General features: G+C 42.9%; 1 protein-coding gene across 5 annotated transcripts in view; it reads left to right on the top strand.

Annotated features, from left to right (window-relative positions):
* Positions 1 to 14,397: 14,397 nt before the first annotated feature.
* Positions 14,398 to 16,613, top strand: part of PLCE1 (phospholipase C epsilon 1) — a 337,159-nt gene continuing 334,943 nt past the window's right edge. For 4 of the 5 annotated variants that reach the window (XM_073904420.1, XM_073904422.1, XM_025880681.2 and 1 more), the window contains exon 1: positions 14,398 to 14,577. The gene's annotated coding sequence lies outside the window, so the exon portion shown is untranslated. Of the gene's footprint in view, positions 14,617 to 16,613 lie in introns of all 5 variants that reach the window. The other variant, XM_073904421.1, reaches the window with a different exon arrangement.

The raw sequence follows: 16,613 nt of genomic DNA, 5'->3' as shown, positions 1-16,613 counted from the left end.
TGATTGACTTATTTCACTCAGCATAACACCCTGCAGTTCCATCCACATCATTGCAAATGGCAAGATCTCATTCCTTTTTATGGCTGCATAATATTCCATTGTGTATATATACCACATCTTCTTTATCCATTCATCTGTCGATGAACATCTTGGTGAAGAGTAGAATTTCTTAATTTTATTAAAGTTCAATTGTAAGTTTTTTCTTATGTGGATCAAGTGTTAAGTGCTGAATCTAAAAAAAATCTTTGCCTAATCCAAAGTCACAAACATTTCTCCAGTAAGTTTTATATTTTAGGCTTTGAATTTAGATCTGTGATCCATTTTGAGTTAATTTTTTATATGGTATATGATTGAGGCTTTTTTTTTGCATATGGATATCCAGTTATTCCATTTTTTTGAAAAATACCTTGTTTTTTTAACTTAATACATCCTAGAAATCACTTGATATTTGTTGATAGAAATGTTTAACATTCTTTATTATGTCCACATGGTATTTGGTTATATGAATGTGCCATAATTTTTTCAACCAGCCTCCTAAATAGGACTTACTTTTTTTCAAAATTTTAAATTTGAGAATTACAAATAATTTTATGATGGATAACCTTGTGCATATTTTGTGTCTTATTCATTTTATTTACTTTTATCTTTGAGTGAAATTTAGACTGCCTATTTTTCAGATATTTTCAGATAGAGTTATGTTGATGTTTTGAGGCCTACGCTAAACTCTTGGCCATATTAATTAGTCAAGAACTTACCACTTGCTAGTAAGTGTACTAGGTGCTTTACACATGCAATCTAATTTCATTCTCCCACTCTCTGATTATTATTCCCATTTTAAAGGTGAGAACTCTGGGATATTAATCCAGCAGTTCTGAAATGCTATTGGGTCTGGGCCATTTTAAGAATCTGAAAAAAGCTGGAAAACTTTTGCAGAGAAATTCATCTGCATGACATTTGGCCTCCCATTCCTAGGAACTCACAGACTCACCTACCCTGGCTTGTACGTGCCCACACCCACAGGTAGATTAATAACAGTAGCTGTACTTCAAACTTTTCCTTCAATCCTCTTGCCATGCAGATTTTACATTTTTCTGATAACCAAGTGGTCAGCAGGGGAAGGAAGATAGAGGGTACAGCCTTATTTGTCCCTGAGAAAGCAGTTGCAGAAGCTACAGTAGGGGCTGGGATTGGGGGATGGTCCCAGGTAGATTAATCAAAGTGATTTGATGCTAGCAAAACACTTGCTTAAGCCAGGTCATCTCACTGAGAAGTCCGGGCCATCTGACTCCCTCACAATACTTACAGTCTACAGACACAAGGCTTTGGTGCAAGAGTGTTGAATTAACTAAATGGATTCTAATATTCTGAAGTGGTGTTGGGGAGAACTGTCTAGAACTATGCCATGTACATGCATTGGCTCAGTCAATGAATAATGCTAATTTTTATCAAGTACCTCCATCTTTGCAGCACATAACTGAGCTTCATTACTGGTTCTCAATTCTCAGAAACCTGGTGGCTCTTGATTCTCAGAAACCCATCACTGACCAACAGGTGCATCCACAAGCTACTTGAAGTGTCCATGGTCTCAGATTAGGAATTCTTGGGCTAAGGAAAGTATCTAATCAGAGTCACAGCTCTATGTTGTCTGACTTACCAGAATGCATGTAGCTTAATATAGCTGAAAAATGAAAAACTTTAATGAACTATGGCAGAGCTTCCAGCCTCTAATAAATCTGAGCATGACTGCTCCTCCAATAGTGGAATTATGCTCAGAGTTCAGACCAAATTGCATTAACTGTTGCTTCCATGTACTCAATAAAAAATAGAAGCATGAGTCACATTCCCAATTCTAAAAGTAATACTTTTCAATACTGTAGTAAAGGCTGCAGAAATGAATCTGGTTGGATCTCAAGGACTGAACCCCTGTGGAGTTACCATGATCAAGAGCTGGTCATTACCTTTGAGGGGCCAGAGATTTCATTTGGTTGTTGACCCAAACCTGCTTAGGGGCTAAAGGAGGCCCCTGGCCTGTCCGAGGATGCATGTGGCTCAAACCAGAGGCCATGTTGGTGTATCCTTGTGGGTGGGAGCCAGAGTCTGAGAAAGATGTCATGAGATGTCAAATGGCTTAAGTGAGATATCACATTCAGCACCAGGGTGTTCAGGAGGAAGATGGGTCATCGAAGATCAAGAGGGCAGAATCACTAACTTTAGGGAACAATTGCCTTGGTTCAAATCCTGATTCTCCTACTTAATTTACTTAATCTTCTTCCTATATTATACTAAATGAGTTAAAAATGTATGATGTCCATAAAATAGTGCCTGACATATTGTGTTATTATATAATATCATAGCTAAGGGGAGGACAAAGATAAGTCAGGACAGCAACCAAGAGATCAGATTGGAAAAGAACCTGGTATTTTACAAGGTAAAGCCCTAAGACTAATTTTCTCTGGTTAAAATCTGCCTGAATAATGGGCTCCCAACAACATCTGCATCCAAATCCCCAGAACCTGTGAATATGTTATCTTATATGGCAACAGGGATTTTGTGGATGTGATTAAGTTAAGGATCTTGAGATGGGAAGATTATCCTAGATTGTCGGGGTCATCCAAGATCATCAGAAGGATTCTTAGAAGAGGGAGACAAGACATCAGAGAAGGACATGTCACAGCAGAAGCAAAGATGGAGATCGTGGGCCAAGGAAGACAGTCAGCTCTTGGAAGCTGGAAAAGGCAAGAAAGATCCTCCCCTAGAGCCTCCGAAGGGACCAGCCCTGCTGACACTCTGACTGTAGCCCAGTGAGACTGAATTTGGACTTCCAACCTCTAGAACTATAACATAATAAACCTGTGTTGTATTAAGACTAAATCTGTGGTAATTTGTTACATCAGCAATAGGAATGAATACAGTCTTCATAACTCAATGAGGTATTGATACTTCCATTTTACCTCTGGGATGATACTTCCTGAGATTATGCTCCCAAATCTCTCCTGTAAGTTGTACCTAGAGAACACTGTCAGATGGCTCTTTCAGGTAGTTTTCTGCAAGCATTATTGCCCTGCCTGGTGCATGTTTCTGGCCATTTCAGTCACAGAGGGTGGTGCTTGTTTTACTTTATCCATTGATTGGATCATATAGTGAGGGATTTATATTCTGGATAACATATTTAAGGGTGTTGTAGTTTATACAGTAGCTCTATTCCATGAAAAAGAAAGCATACACCAATACTTTGTGAAATAAATCATTTTGGGGGTACTTAAGTCATGGTTTTAGGTGTTAGTGGGACTATTTAAAAAATCCTACAACGACTCCTTTGGAAATGATTTTGTTTAATTGGAAGCATATCTTTATGAGCAGTATCTTTAAATTATAGATCTCACTTCTGGTTTTTGCTCATTTATACACTCATCCTTTCAACCAGTATCCACTAAGATGTCATTTAGTGCTGGCCTGTATCATAGGAGCTGGGAAATGATAATGAGTGGAGTCAGACAATAAACAAATAAATAGGAAAATATATTGGGCTGTTAAAAAAAAAAACCCAGCTACATAGAGACTAAAATAAGGTGATGTGGTAAAATTGAAATAAGTTTAAAAACTCACTACTGATCACCCTGTGGAACGATTACCTCCCATGTATGGGAAGGTGTCTTGAGAAATGCCTTTCCATCTATGAAGCTTTGGCATAGCTCAAAGAGAGGACCTAGGTGGAAGCTGGAGTGTGTTTCCTCTGTAAGTTTGAATATGAACTTATTTGTTCTTTCTAGGGCAAAATAAGAGAATGTGTTAAAAGACCTTCACACAGGAGACATGCAATAAATATGTATTAATATTATTCATCATTTGTCAATGCCCAGACCTCTATAGTGTTCTAAGTTCACTGGGCAAGTGAAGTTACAAATACACAGCAATTGGTTTCACTTGGGCAATGGTCTATTCCAAGTATTCATGGTTAGAGGATGGGTTACTGGAAAGGTCATCTGTGTCCCATATTGGGTGCCCACAGCAATGACAATGGCAGCATTCCTTCTTCAGAGGAATGTTCCTGTACACTGTCACCTGCCTGGTCCCCGGGTGTCTGCTTGGTAGAAACCAAGCTGCTGCTCCCCCAGTGAGGCACAGAGGAGACAGTGCCCCATGACTTCTGACAAGCTTCAAGTCCCTTGTCCCCAAGTACAAGCAAGAGCTTCCCATACTTGAGTCTGTTGTTTGCTGCCTTAGTTCTGAACCACCTTCTCCCAACTGCTCACTGTTCCATTTTGGTTCTTGTCTTTAATTTTTTAATTTTTTATTTTTTTTAAAGATTTTATTTATTCATTTGAGACACAGAGATACAGAGAGAGAAAGCATGAGCAGGGAGAGAGGCAGAGGGAGAGGAAGAAGCAGGCTCCTCGCTGAGCCAGGAGCCCGATGTGGGGCTCGATCCCAGGACCCTGGGATAATGACCCGAGCCGAAGGCAGATGCTTAATGATCTGAGCCACCCAGGCGCCCCGTATTTAATTCTAGATTCAATGTTCAGGATCATTTTCCCATCACTGACCCTATATCTTCCAAGAATTATTCTCTATCCCAGCTGTGCTGCTGCCTCACATCAGATCAGATAACAGCCCCCCCCCCACCCCCACTTCAACCCTCTGAAGCAGCTTTTCCTAATACACTTCCCAGGTGAACAGCCCCCCTAGCCCTCAAGTCTTCCCTACTCCATTTCATGAACTTGAAAACTAAGCAGTCAGAGAGTGTTTTTCAGAGACATTAGCCTAAAGGCAGTATAATAATAGGGGTTAACAAAACAGGTTCTGGAAAAACACAGCCTGGCTTTGAAAAGTAGACCTTCCACTTATTAGCTATGCAAACTTGGGCAAATTTAACTCGCAGACTTCTCATCTATAAAATGGGGCCAATGATTCACTGAGGTTACGCCTGTAAAGAGCTTAGCTCAGAGCCTGGCTCATAGTAAGTAAATGTTAGTTACTATGGGTGCCACTCTTGGTCCTTTATCACAGATTTACTCAACAGCATAGTGACCTGAAAGTGTCAAAGGGTGCCTAACTTTCCACCAAAGTATAATCCAATATAAAGACATGCATTTTATAAATCTTAAGAATGGATCCTCCTTCTCTAAAATCAAAACGGAGAAATGTGTGGTTGTATATGGCTCATGTAAGAGATGAGAGGATGATTCTCTGGAGGTTTTTCACCCAGTAAATGTGACAAGTTACCAATGGCAGAAACCGTTTGATCTGAGGCTTAACCATAGAACATCCTGAGAAAATGTGGGAAAATGGTAGCCCGTGGCTGGGTGAAAAGAAGTGGAGAATAAGGCTGAAAAGACAGGAAAGGGAAGGTAATGGAGAACCTCAAATGTCAGATTGAACAGTAAGCAGTAACATAGCCAGACTATAGGCATAAGAGACCCACACCCTGGATATGAATACTGGCGCTCCTCATACTAAGTAAGACAGTGGCATTCAAACTTTTCTGAATATGACACACAGCATAACAAATGTTTACATGGTGTTCTAGGACACACACTGTCTCTCTCTCTCTCTCACGGTCCTAAATCAAAGGTTAATAAAACAGTTCTTACCCTTAGTATGCATGATGTATTTTGATATTTTCTCTTCTATTTTATTTCATATTTTTAAAGCTGCTAGCCATGGCCACTAAATCGATCTCATGACCCATTAATGAGTTGCAGCCCACAGTTGAACTAGGAAAATTACTTTCATATCTCTGAACTTTAGATTCCTCATCTATGAAAAGGAGATAATGCTGGTGCTGTAAAGTGGGGAAAGAAGGTAAAGTAGGAAGAGTACCTGACAGGGTGTTTGATACATACTGCACACTCAGTAAGTGACAGTTGAAAATATGGTTGCCAATGTATTGATGGAGTTAGAGAAATTCTGAGCAGCTAAAGCTGGTATAAAAAACTATCTCAATTTAAAATATTTTAGTTTTTCCGAGATTATAAATGAGGTTTAGCATGCTTTCATATGCTTATTGTCCTTTCTGTTTATTTTTTTCCTATCAATTACTGGTTCATATCATTTGCCCATTTTCTATTTTTCCTACTGATTTCAAGACAGTCTTTATGTTGCAATTTTCCTCTTCCAATCTTTGTATTTTAACTTTGTTAACAATGCCTATGGTTATACAGGTTACATTAGCCAAATTTACCAATTTTCTCTTATTATTTAGCTTTTTAAAGAACTTTATAAAAAAAACTCCTTTTCTGCTCTGGGAATGCAGACCTTTATCCTACGTTCTTGTCTAAAAGTTATAAAGTTCTTATGTTTGGGAGGGTATGCCTCCTTCCTTTATCCACTATCACAGAGTCACCCTGGCTCGTCTATGTCATATGCCAGAGAAAACAAAACAGTCCTTTGGGCACTGAGGAAAGTGATCACATCATCTAAAAAAAAGAAATTAAGTGAAGATTGGCCTCAGACACCTCTTAAATACATGAAGAAAGGATGCCACAAGCAGAGAAGGCTAAGCAGGTGTGGGAAGATCTCTAAGGAAGATACCCAAGGCTGCAAACATCCCACAAAGGAGGCAAGATGCCAAAGAAAATGACACACCCTGAAGGGAAATCCTATAATTCCATGTTGGAAGAAGCTCAAGAAGTTTGAAAAGCACTTTATTGGAAGAGGTGAGAAAACAAGCACTCACATACATTGCCAGGGGAAAGATAAATTGTTACAACCCCTATCATGGTCAGTCCTGCAGCAGTTATTAAATTGGAAACTTCTGAAACCTTTCGAAACCTAGCAGTTCAACTTAGAGCAATTTCTCCTGGAGAAATACTACTCATGAGTGAGTCAAATGATGTGCATACAAGGCTGTTCATTGCAGCAGACCTTTATGTAACTGCAAAAGGATAGAAACAACTTAGATGTCCATCAAGGGAGGACTGGATACGTAAATAATGGGATGGCTACATACTGGGGTGCAACTGTTAATAAAGGAAACAGTACTCTGTACTATTATGGGAAAATCTCTAAGGCACCCTGGTAGGTGGAAATATTCAAGGTGCATAAAACATAGTGGGTTATTGATACATTTTTTAAAGATTTTATTTATTTATTCATGAGATACAGACGCAGAGGGAGAAGCAGGCTCCCCGTGGAGCAGAGAGCCCGATGTGGGACTCCATCCCAGGACCCTGGGATCATGACCTGAGCAGAAGGCAGACGCTTAACTGACTGAGCCACCCAGGCGTCCCTGATACGTTTTTTTAAAAGAAGGTACAAATAAATGTTTGAATCTGCACAGACCAGCCCTGGGAGTATACCTAACTGGTTGTGTGTGAGTGAGTGAGATGGAGAGAGAGAAACTTACTTTTTGCACTTTTTGAATTCTTGTCTGTGTTCCTTAATCTACAGATATAAAATGATTCAAATTGATCTACAGACTCAATCCCTACCAAAATCCCAGCTGTCTTTTTTGTAGAAATTGGCAAGCCAATCTTAAAAGTCATATGGAAATGCAAGGGACCCAGAATAGCTAAAACAACCTTGAAAAAGAAAAAAAGTCAGAGGAATCACACTGCCCGTGATAGCTATTAAGTAAATAAATTTGTTTTAAAAACTAACAAGAACCAAGGTGCCTAGGTGGTATAGTAGACTAACCATCCAATTCTTGGTTTTGGCTTGGTCCTGACCTCAGGGCCCTAGGATCAAGCCCTGCCTCAGGCTCCACACTGAGCATGGAATCTGCTTGGGTTTCTCTCTCCCCTTCCCTCTGCTCCTCTGCCCTGTGCACGCACATGCTCGTGTTCTCTTTCTCTCTCTTTCAAATAAATAAATAAATCTTAAAAAAAAAAACACAAGAACCTAACATGTTAAAAATTGTCCATTTAATTTCTTTTTAAAATTAATGGCACAAGATTTTTCATGGGGTTGTCATGTGAACTTTTACTCTCTACTATAATTCTACTTATGTCCAACTTCTTTGGAGCCAGACTGCCTACGGTCTTTTTACAACTGGCCGTGAAACTTTAGCAAATTACTTATCTCCTCTGTGCCTCAGTTTCCTATTATGTAAATAAGAATTATAATTGCATTTTTTTAATGGGCCTATTGTGAGGATTAATGCTTCATCTGACACTATGTCACCTTTCAATAAATATAAACTTCACAACTATTCTCACACTATATATTTATGTATTTTTGCTTTTATCTTAACTATTCTTGCTAAAAGCTTACCTAGCTTATTAGTGTTTTTAAAAATCCATTTTTTTTTGGTTTTCTATTTAAATAATGTATTATTTCTCTTTTAGGCTTTAGTCTGTTGTTCTCTGACTAGTTTCTTTGCTGAATGCTTACAGTTTTTTTACACTTTTCTCTTTTTATTTATTTATTTACTTATTTTAAAGATTTTATTATTTGACAGAGAGGGACACAGCAAGAGAGGGACCGCAAGCAGGGGGAGTGGGAGAGGGAGAAGCAGGCTTCCCGCTGAGCAGGGAGCCCGATGTGGGACTCAATCCCAGGACCCTGGGATCATGACCGGAGCCGAAGGCAGAAGCTTAACGACTGAGCCACCCAGCGCCCTACATCTTTCTCTTTTTAAATAAATGCTTTTTTATTTTTATTTTTTTTATTTTTATTTTTTTTAAAGATTTTATTTATTTATTTGACAGAGAGAGAGAGCAAGCACAAGTAGGCAGAACAGCAGGCAGAGGGAGAGGAAGAAGCAGGCTCTCCGCTGAGCAGGGAGCCCGATGCGGGGCTCGATCCCAGGACCCTGGGATCATGACCTGAGCCGAAGGCAGGCGCTTAACCACCTGAGCCACCCAGGCGCCCCTAAATAAATGCTTTTTTAAAGATTTATTTATTTTAGAGAGAGAGAAGTGGGGGGAGAGGCAGAGGGAGAGAGAGAGAGAGAATCCTCAAGCAGACTCCCTGTTGAGTGTGGAGCCCGATGTGGGGCTCGATCCTGGGACCCTGAGATCATGACCTAAGCTGAAATCAAGAGCCAGATGCTCAAATGACTGAGCTACCCAGGCGCCCCTTGAATAAGTGCATTTGAAAGTTATAAATTTCCCTTCAGTACTTCTTTAGGTATAGCCAACAAGTTTGGGTATGCAGTTTATTTTTTAAAAACTGTCATTCAGTTCTAAATATTTCAGAATTTCTGTTATGATTTTTTCCTTTAGCCTATATATTATTTGGAAATATGTTTTTTCTTTTCTAAACTGTTCAAGTCAGATTTCTTGGTTGCAAACAACAAAAACCAATTCTTGAGAGCTTAAGTGGAAAAAGAATATATTATACCAGAATCACTGGGAAGCCTGGAGAATCAGGCTCAGAAAATGGCTGGAACCAAGAAAGGAAAGACATAGCCATGCTCATATGACAGGAACAGCCAGCTTAGGACCAGCTGCTGGTGCTTCTCCACTGGACACTCACTGCTACCCCATGACTTCTGAAGCCTGTGGACAGTCACTACTGATGTTGAAATGTCACCTTTGCTCTCCACCTAATGTCTTTCCTTTACAACATTCTTTAGCTAATAATTTATTTTTTTAAATGATTTGTTGAAATTTTCAGTCAAGTTTTTTAAAACTTCTCAATATGGACAATTTTATTTTATTTTGTTTTTAAAGATTTTATTTATTTATTTGAGAGAGAGAATGAGATAGAGAGAGAGAGCATGAGAGGGGGGAGGGTCAGAGGGAGAAGCAGACTCCCTGCTGAGCAGGAAGCCCGATGCGGGACTCGATCCCGGGACTCCAGGATCATGACCTGAGCCGAAGGCAGTGCCTTAACCAACTAAGCCACCCAGGTGCCCCTCAATATGGAAAATTTTAAAGGTAAAAAGAGGAAGAATATTATAATGAAATCCAATGTGATGATCACCTTAGTTTCAGCAATATCAGCATTTTCTGGCAAGTTTTTTAAAAAAACTCTAGAGGGATTTTATTAAATATTAAATATTAACTTAGTAGAAATTGACAATTTTTAATCTTTAAGTCTCCCCATGAATGAATAGCATGTCTCTCTTTATTTATCCAAGTCTAATTTCTCCAAAATGATTAGAGACGTGTGTGTGCACACACATGTATATATATGTATTTATATCATCATGATTATCCCTAATTTCCATATTTTAATGCTTTTGTTGCTATTATGAATGAGATCATCCCAATATATCTCTAAATAGATATTAGTGTTATATAGAAAAGCTGTTGATTTTTTAATATTTCACTTATATCCAGTGACTCTAGTAAGTTCTCATTAATTCTAAGTATTTTGCAGTTTTGTCTTGTATTATCTAGAAACATAATCACATTTTTTCTGCAGGTAGTCATAATTTTACCTCTTCTTTTTCAGGAGGTATATTTTTCCTTCCATGTATCCATGTGGCTAAACCTCTGAAGAAAAATGTAACATCACAATGACTGAGCTCACTTCACATTTATGACCACAATTGAACACTTAGTGCCTGGCATTATATTTCATTATTACAATCGCTCTCCCACTTTTCTAAAGGAGTATTTCATACCTTCCCTCTCAAACTTTTTGCACCTCCGACCATATTTTTACTCTTACCTGAGGACATCGTTTGCCATTTAATTGAGAACATAGAAGAAAGCAGTAAAAAACTTTCATAAGCTTCTAAAAACTCTACCTACCTCCCAACATCCACACCTGTTTTTCCAATTGCTAAAGCTATATAGCAAATTATCCCAAAACTTGTGGCTTAAAAGACTGAAAACATTTATTTTGCGTACAAACCTACAATTTGGGCAGGGATTGGCAAGGAGAGCTTTTGTCTGCTCTACTTGTTAGAGCTAGGATAGCTTGCTCGAAGGCTAGGGCCCCAGAATCCTCCTGAAGGCATACTCACTCACATGTCCAGGGTTAATGCTGGTTGTCAGCCGGGACCCTAGCCGGGACCATCAGCTGGAACCCCTCCTATTTTCTAAGCGCTTCACATAGATGAATTCGTTTCAATCCTCCCAACAGGATTGGGGAGTAGGTATAGTATACAGAAGAGGAAAATGAGGCACAGATAGGCAGGTAACTTGCTTGAGGGGTCCCACCAAGGGGGTAGATAGAGGATTTCAACTCAAGTGGTCCTACACCAGAGTCTGTACCCCTAATGCTGGCTATGCTGAGAGATAACGTTTAGAACTGTCCCTCCCTGCTTGGCCCACTGTTCCCACCAGATCTCCTCCACTATCACTCCTAAGCACCTCAGAAAAGTAGAACTATCTACTACTTTAACAAACAGGTTGTTTTTCACCAACCTCAAACTGCCTTAATACATCACCATCACATATGAGATAACTCTAAAAAGCTTGTTTCTGGCTCTCTCCCCACTATCTGAACTCACAAGCCTATTTGCAGACAGTTGGTAAACCCAGTACAATCTGATGAAGTGACTTCAAAGGGGAGAAGATGGTGATTCTTTTTTTTTTTTTAACTGGGGCTGGATTGTTCCTTCGGCTCTTGGTTTTCAAGGCTACCAAGATGTCTGTTGGCAAATACCTCTGCCTGGCAATTAGCTACTGTTTAGCAAAGATCGATACATTTGTCAGTGATGCCTGTGCAGACCTCAGGGCTTGTTTATAAATGGGTTAACCGATGGCTGTCTTGTTGAGTGTGGCAAAGGGCCAATCTTTTTCCTGTAATATGTGCAGTCGGGAGTGTGGGGCCTCCCGTTGGCAGCAAGAACCATGAAGTCAGAGACTTTGCCCCCCCCGCCCCCAATCTGAAAAATTACAGGATGGGAGAGGAAGAAAATAGGGAGATGATTCCATTTCTTAAAATGGCTTTACGACTTAAATTCCCTAGTCCCAACATTTATAACTTATTTAAATCCATTTCCATTGAATGGAGACCATTATGTACCAAGTTCAAAAAAGATGTGTGCTTTCTTCTGAAATTTCAAACACAGACACTCTATATTTAAATAAAGTTTCCATAGCATTATTTCTTGGACCTTTTGTTTTTGTTGCTTTTGACTATGCAGAATCATCTCGTATACAAAGATGCATAACTTAGTTTATTGAAGCTGAATTTTCCATGGAAATTATCCAGTGCTCCCCCAATTCCCCCACTTTATCTGACATTCTTTCTTCCTCCAGATAATGGCTGGCAGTAACCCACAGCATGGAGGTTATATGCTGCACTTTTGAAAAAGTCTTGAATGAAGCCATTGTTCCCCTGAGATGGTCTGCATGTTTCACTGAAAAGAGAGCAGGGTGTAAAAAAGGCACCTTGTGTGCAACTGTTGGCGAGGTTGGGAAGTGAATTAAAATCTCCAGAAAGTCTGGGCAGTGCTGTTCAGAGGAGCAATGAACCCTCTGGAAGCACTGTTAGCTCAGACATTCCAATGCGGTGAGGCAGCCTCAGGGACATGGCTCCCTCCAGTCTCATTTAGAGAGAGAGTGAGGGGGCGAGCAAAGGACTTTGATTTGGACATGCTCTCTTTGCAAAGATTTGGGGAAGGTGCTCTTTTCCAGGCATGGGATGATGTTGATTATCACACTCAGGTAACTTTCCCCGTCCAATAGACCTAGATTTGCCTTGGTTACTAATGATGCAATGACTCATTTGGAGAATTCAAGGTTAACTGCTTGTGCATCCACCAGTTTGTAGCAATCTAATTCCCATGTGCCTCATTTAAAATAACAACAACAACAACAAAACACGTGTTTGGGGGCTCCAGGTGACTGATGATGTTTGACATTACTAGATTCATTAAATGATATTTAAAACCATAACAGAAAACAATATATTAAATAAACAGTGTACCTTGTTTACTGTCAGTGATGGTTCCTTTTTCCTGGCTCCTGCATTCACCTGCCCAGAGCAGACTCAGGCACTGCAGTAAATGACCACTCTCTATTGCTCTAGTGCTGAGATCTCAAGCTCTTAATGAACAAAGAGTTTCCTCATCGTCCTCTGCAGAGACCTTTCCAAAATCAGCTCTCAAGGGAAGCAGTAATGTTGATTTTTATTAAAATCCTAGTGGTGAGAAAACAGCAAAACAGTTAAGGACCAGGCTGTCATATTTTTCTTATAGGCAGAAATTCTTTGGTGTCCTCCTATGCAACCTTGATCTAACCTCTCCTGTGCCCTGGAGGCTCAAAGGAGGGGAGGTCAGTTTTAAGAGCAACCTGAAATAAAGGGTCAAACTTGAGCAGGAGGATAGTGTGTGGGCAGAGATGGTGATTGTCCAGGTAGAGGCTCAGCCTAAACACGGGTACAGAGTTGGAGTGGGAGAGACATTATGGCGGTGGTCCATATTAGCCAGGATGAGGTGGGTCCCTACAGTCAGTGGGGAGTTAGTTTGGAGGGCAGTAGGGAGCCTAAGGAGGTTTCTGCACAGATTTAAGTTGTAGAAGAGGGAAAATAATATGGCTGTCGCGTGAGGGACGATTGGGTCCAAGAAGAGGACAGATGGGAGGGGTTATGGGCCACAGGAATTGGTCCTGTTTGAATGTATGAGGAGGTGTCAGACCTCTGGAAAGGTTATTTGTCCATCAAAATAGGTAAAGAGGAACAGGTTTAGGGGAAAGGGGGAGGAATGATAAATTTAACTTTTCTTCAGGTCCCTGGCTCTCCTGTCAACGGGGTATACAAATCTCCCAGCGCCTAGGGAAGGCTCTGTGCAGAGCCTGTAGTTTCTGGTGGTGGTTGAATATCCCCATCATGTTTGCTTCAGCAATGACAGAGCACTGGATTTGGAGTCCACAGATCTGAACGGCCACTATTAGCAGCAAAAAGCGTGCTTCCAGAGCTTGGCACAGCGCCAGGCACGGTATGGCGCTCAATAAAATTTGTTAAATTAAGGACTGACCGAATGGGTTCGAGACTTGGTGCTGCCATTTACCAGAGTAACCTTGGTCAAGTGACCTATCCGCCACGAGCCTCAATTTCCCTAAGGGTCAAGCAGGGCTGGTCCCCGGGGAGAAGGTGTGCGCAAAACTTCCCGCGGCCTGAGGTGCCCAGAGTTCCCGCCTCCCCGGAGCCCGGTGGTCCGGCAGCGCTCCCGTGGGCCCGGGCCGCGCCCGGCCGGCGGAGCCCGAGGCCGAGCGGGGGTCGCGCGGCTGGCCGCCCGGGCGGTGGTGGCGGCGGGGTCCGCCCCCCGCCCCCGTAGGCTCCGCGCGGCCCGAGCCGGGGGCGGGACCGCCTCAGGCCGCTCCCCCGGCCGCCCGGGGGCCCGCGGCTGCGCTCGCGGCCTCTCACCCGGGGCGGGCGAGTTCTGGGAAAGGCCGGCCCAGGGCGGGGGCCCCGCTGCCGCCCGCGCCGCCGTCCCGTCCCGGCAGCGCGCAGAGTCCAGGGGCGCGGAGCGAGGGAGCGACGCCCGCGGGGGCGCACACGCTAGCGCGGCGGGCGGGGGCGGCGGCGGGGGCCCCCGGCGGGCGAGCGGGCGAGCGGGCGAGCGGGCGGCGCGCCCCGGGCTCTGCCTCCGGGGCACTTGCCTGGCCGTGGCGCGCTGCTGGCACCCGCTCTGCCGCTGACACACGGTAGCGGGGACACCCGACGCCGCTAGCGACAGGCGCGTCCCAGAGGACGCACTTGGGGACTCCGGAGCGACTGGCCCGAAGAGGAGAGGTAGAGGTGAGAAGGCGACTGTGTGGCTCGGTTCCTGAGGTGGGCGCAGGGGAGAGGTGGGCTCTTTCTGTGAGACTCCCGGGGCTCCGCGAGGGCAGCCGCCTCGGTCCGTACCTGGCGCGGGGCCCCGCCCCCACCCGGAGGAACCGAGGCCCGGCCGTGGGGTGTTGGGAGGGGGCACAGGCCGGCCTCCGCTCCGGCTCCAGGGCACCCCGAGTGCATGCCTCACTCCCGCACGCGTCTGCCTCAGTTTTCGCGGCATTTTCTGTGTACTTGTGGAGGCGGCCAGTACAGAGAGGGAAAACATAAGCTCTTTTTGAGGCGGCACCTAGCAACTGTATTTCAAGAAAGGTGCCCAGGAGATTGTTCTTGGAGAGATCGATCTACATCAAGTCCTAGAAAATACCATATTGGACCTGGGCTCACTTTAGTGACTAGAAGAATGGCCACGTCTTTTTTAATGTTCTCTGGTGCTATGATAATGAATAACGAGAGCCAGAAGTCCTCCGTTGTGGCTAATGTTAAATGCACAGTATAAATGTATGGGGTTCTCCCCCGCCCCTGTGCCTAGTATTTAAGCCCTGAGACAGTTGGTTCAACCGACTCAACTAGTTGTTCCGTGTATGAAACAGTCTACATATAAAGATTTATCGGCGTCATTTTCAATAGTGAGTTCCCTGAAGAGATGTGATGGGGGATTCACTTCTTTAAAAAGTTTTGTTTGCACACTCTTCATAACTGTAGTTGCATTTTGCAGAATTTGCCAGTGGGTCATTTAGATCCCTGCAAGATTAGGTACTTTTCCTTGTGTTCCTTGTCGGAACCCCTGGTGGGATTGGGTGGGGCCGCTACCGCAGAATGGGCACAGCGGCCGCCAAGAATGCTGGACCCACCAGGGAGAATTTTTGAGAGCCTGTCTTGGGAGGTGGATGCAGGTGGCCCCGTGGATACCCGTACAGTGCGTCACGGCGGGAGATGGGGAGTTGAACTGTCTCTGGATGCTGTCTGTATGCAGCCATGTCTTCACAGATACTTTCTAAAGAATGCCTGAGGATGCTGTCATCTAGAACATCCTTTCCCCTTTCCCCTTCCTGAATGCCCTTCCTGCCCATTTCACCAGTCTAAATCCTAACCATCCTTCAAGCTGAATTTTGTTACTGCTGTGAGGCCCTCCCTGATAAGCCCAGCCCCAAAAAGTCAACCTTCCCCTGCTGGGATTCCTGCAGCATTTTACCTTCCCTACCTTTCTCCATTCTCCTTCTTTGAGAGTTGTTTCTGTGCATGTCTCGTTTTCCCTACTGAAGGCATTAACTGTGGCTTTCTTAGCACAGTGTTTGCAGCTATAAGGCCCTTTGAAATAATTGTGGGCTGCTATTAAATGTTAAGACTTTTGTTCTTCAACACAAATCTTTACTTGGGAGGAGATACTATAATTGAAAGTATTTATTGAAAAACATAATATTTACCATTTACATTGTCCTCCATGTACAGGCCCATAGAGGAAATTTTCTTTATATCCAGGAGCCATGCATAATAATTATCTGTGGTCCATGCTCTGGGACCAAGTGAGAGGTGAGAGTGAGCTGAGGGACGTTCTTCCAGTCCTTCTAGTAACATAAGCTCCTTGGATGTGCTCCAAGGTTGACCTGTGTCATTAAAAATTCCATGCTCAAGTGAGTTGTGGTAAAGCTAGATTCCAGTGAAGGTGCTTGGTTTTCTTTTTCTGTTTGCAACTTTTGTTAGTCACAGTCCCTTCTGGGCTTTTGTTGTATACTTTAAAAATGAATTTAATGTGCAACTTGTTACTTATACATTTCCAAATGAATAAAGAATAATGTTTTATTTATTTATTTATTTTAAAGATTTTATTTATTTATTTATTTGAGAGAGAAACAATGAGAGAGGGAGAGAGAGCGCGAGGGGGGTGTCAAAGGGAGAAGCAGACTCCCTGTGGAGCAGGGACCCCCCCCCCGGGCCCCCCCCCCCCCCACGCGGGACTTGATCCCGGGACTCCAGGATCATGACCTGAGCCGAAG

This window comes from Callorhinus ursinus, unplaced genomic scaffold, assembly GCF_003265705.2.
Source record: "Callorhinus ursinus isolate GAN/ISIS: 27379988/994484 unplaced genomic scaffold, GSC_fseal_2.0 scaffold20, whole genome shotgun sequence".
Taxonomy (NCBI): domain Eukaryota; kingdom Metazoa; phylum Chordata; class Mammalia; order Carnivora; family Otariidae; genus Callorhinus; species Callorhinus ursinus.
Note: the sequence above shows the minus strand (reverse complement) of the source record. Positions and strands in the feature narration are given on the sequence as shown.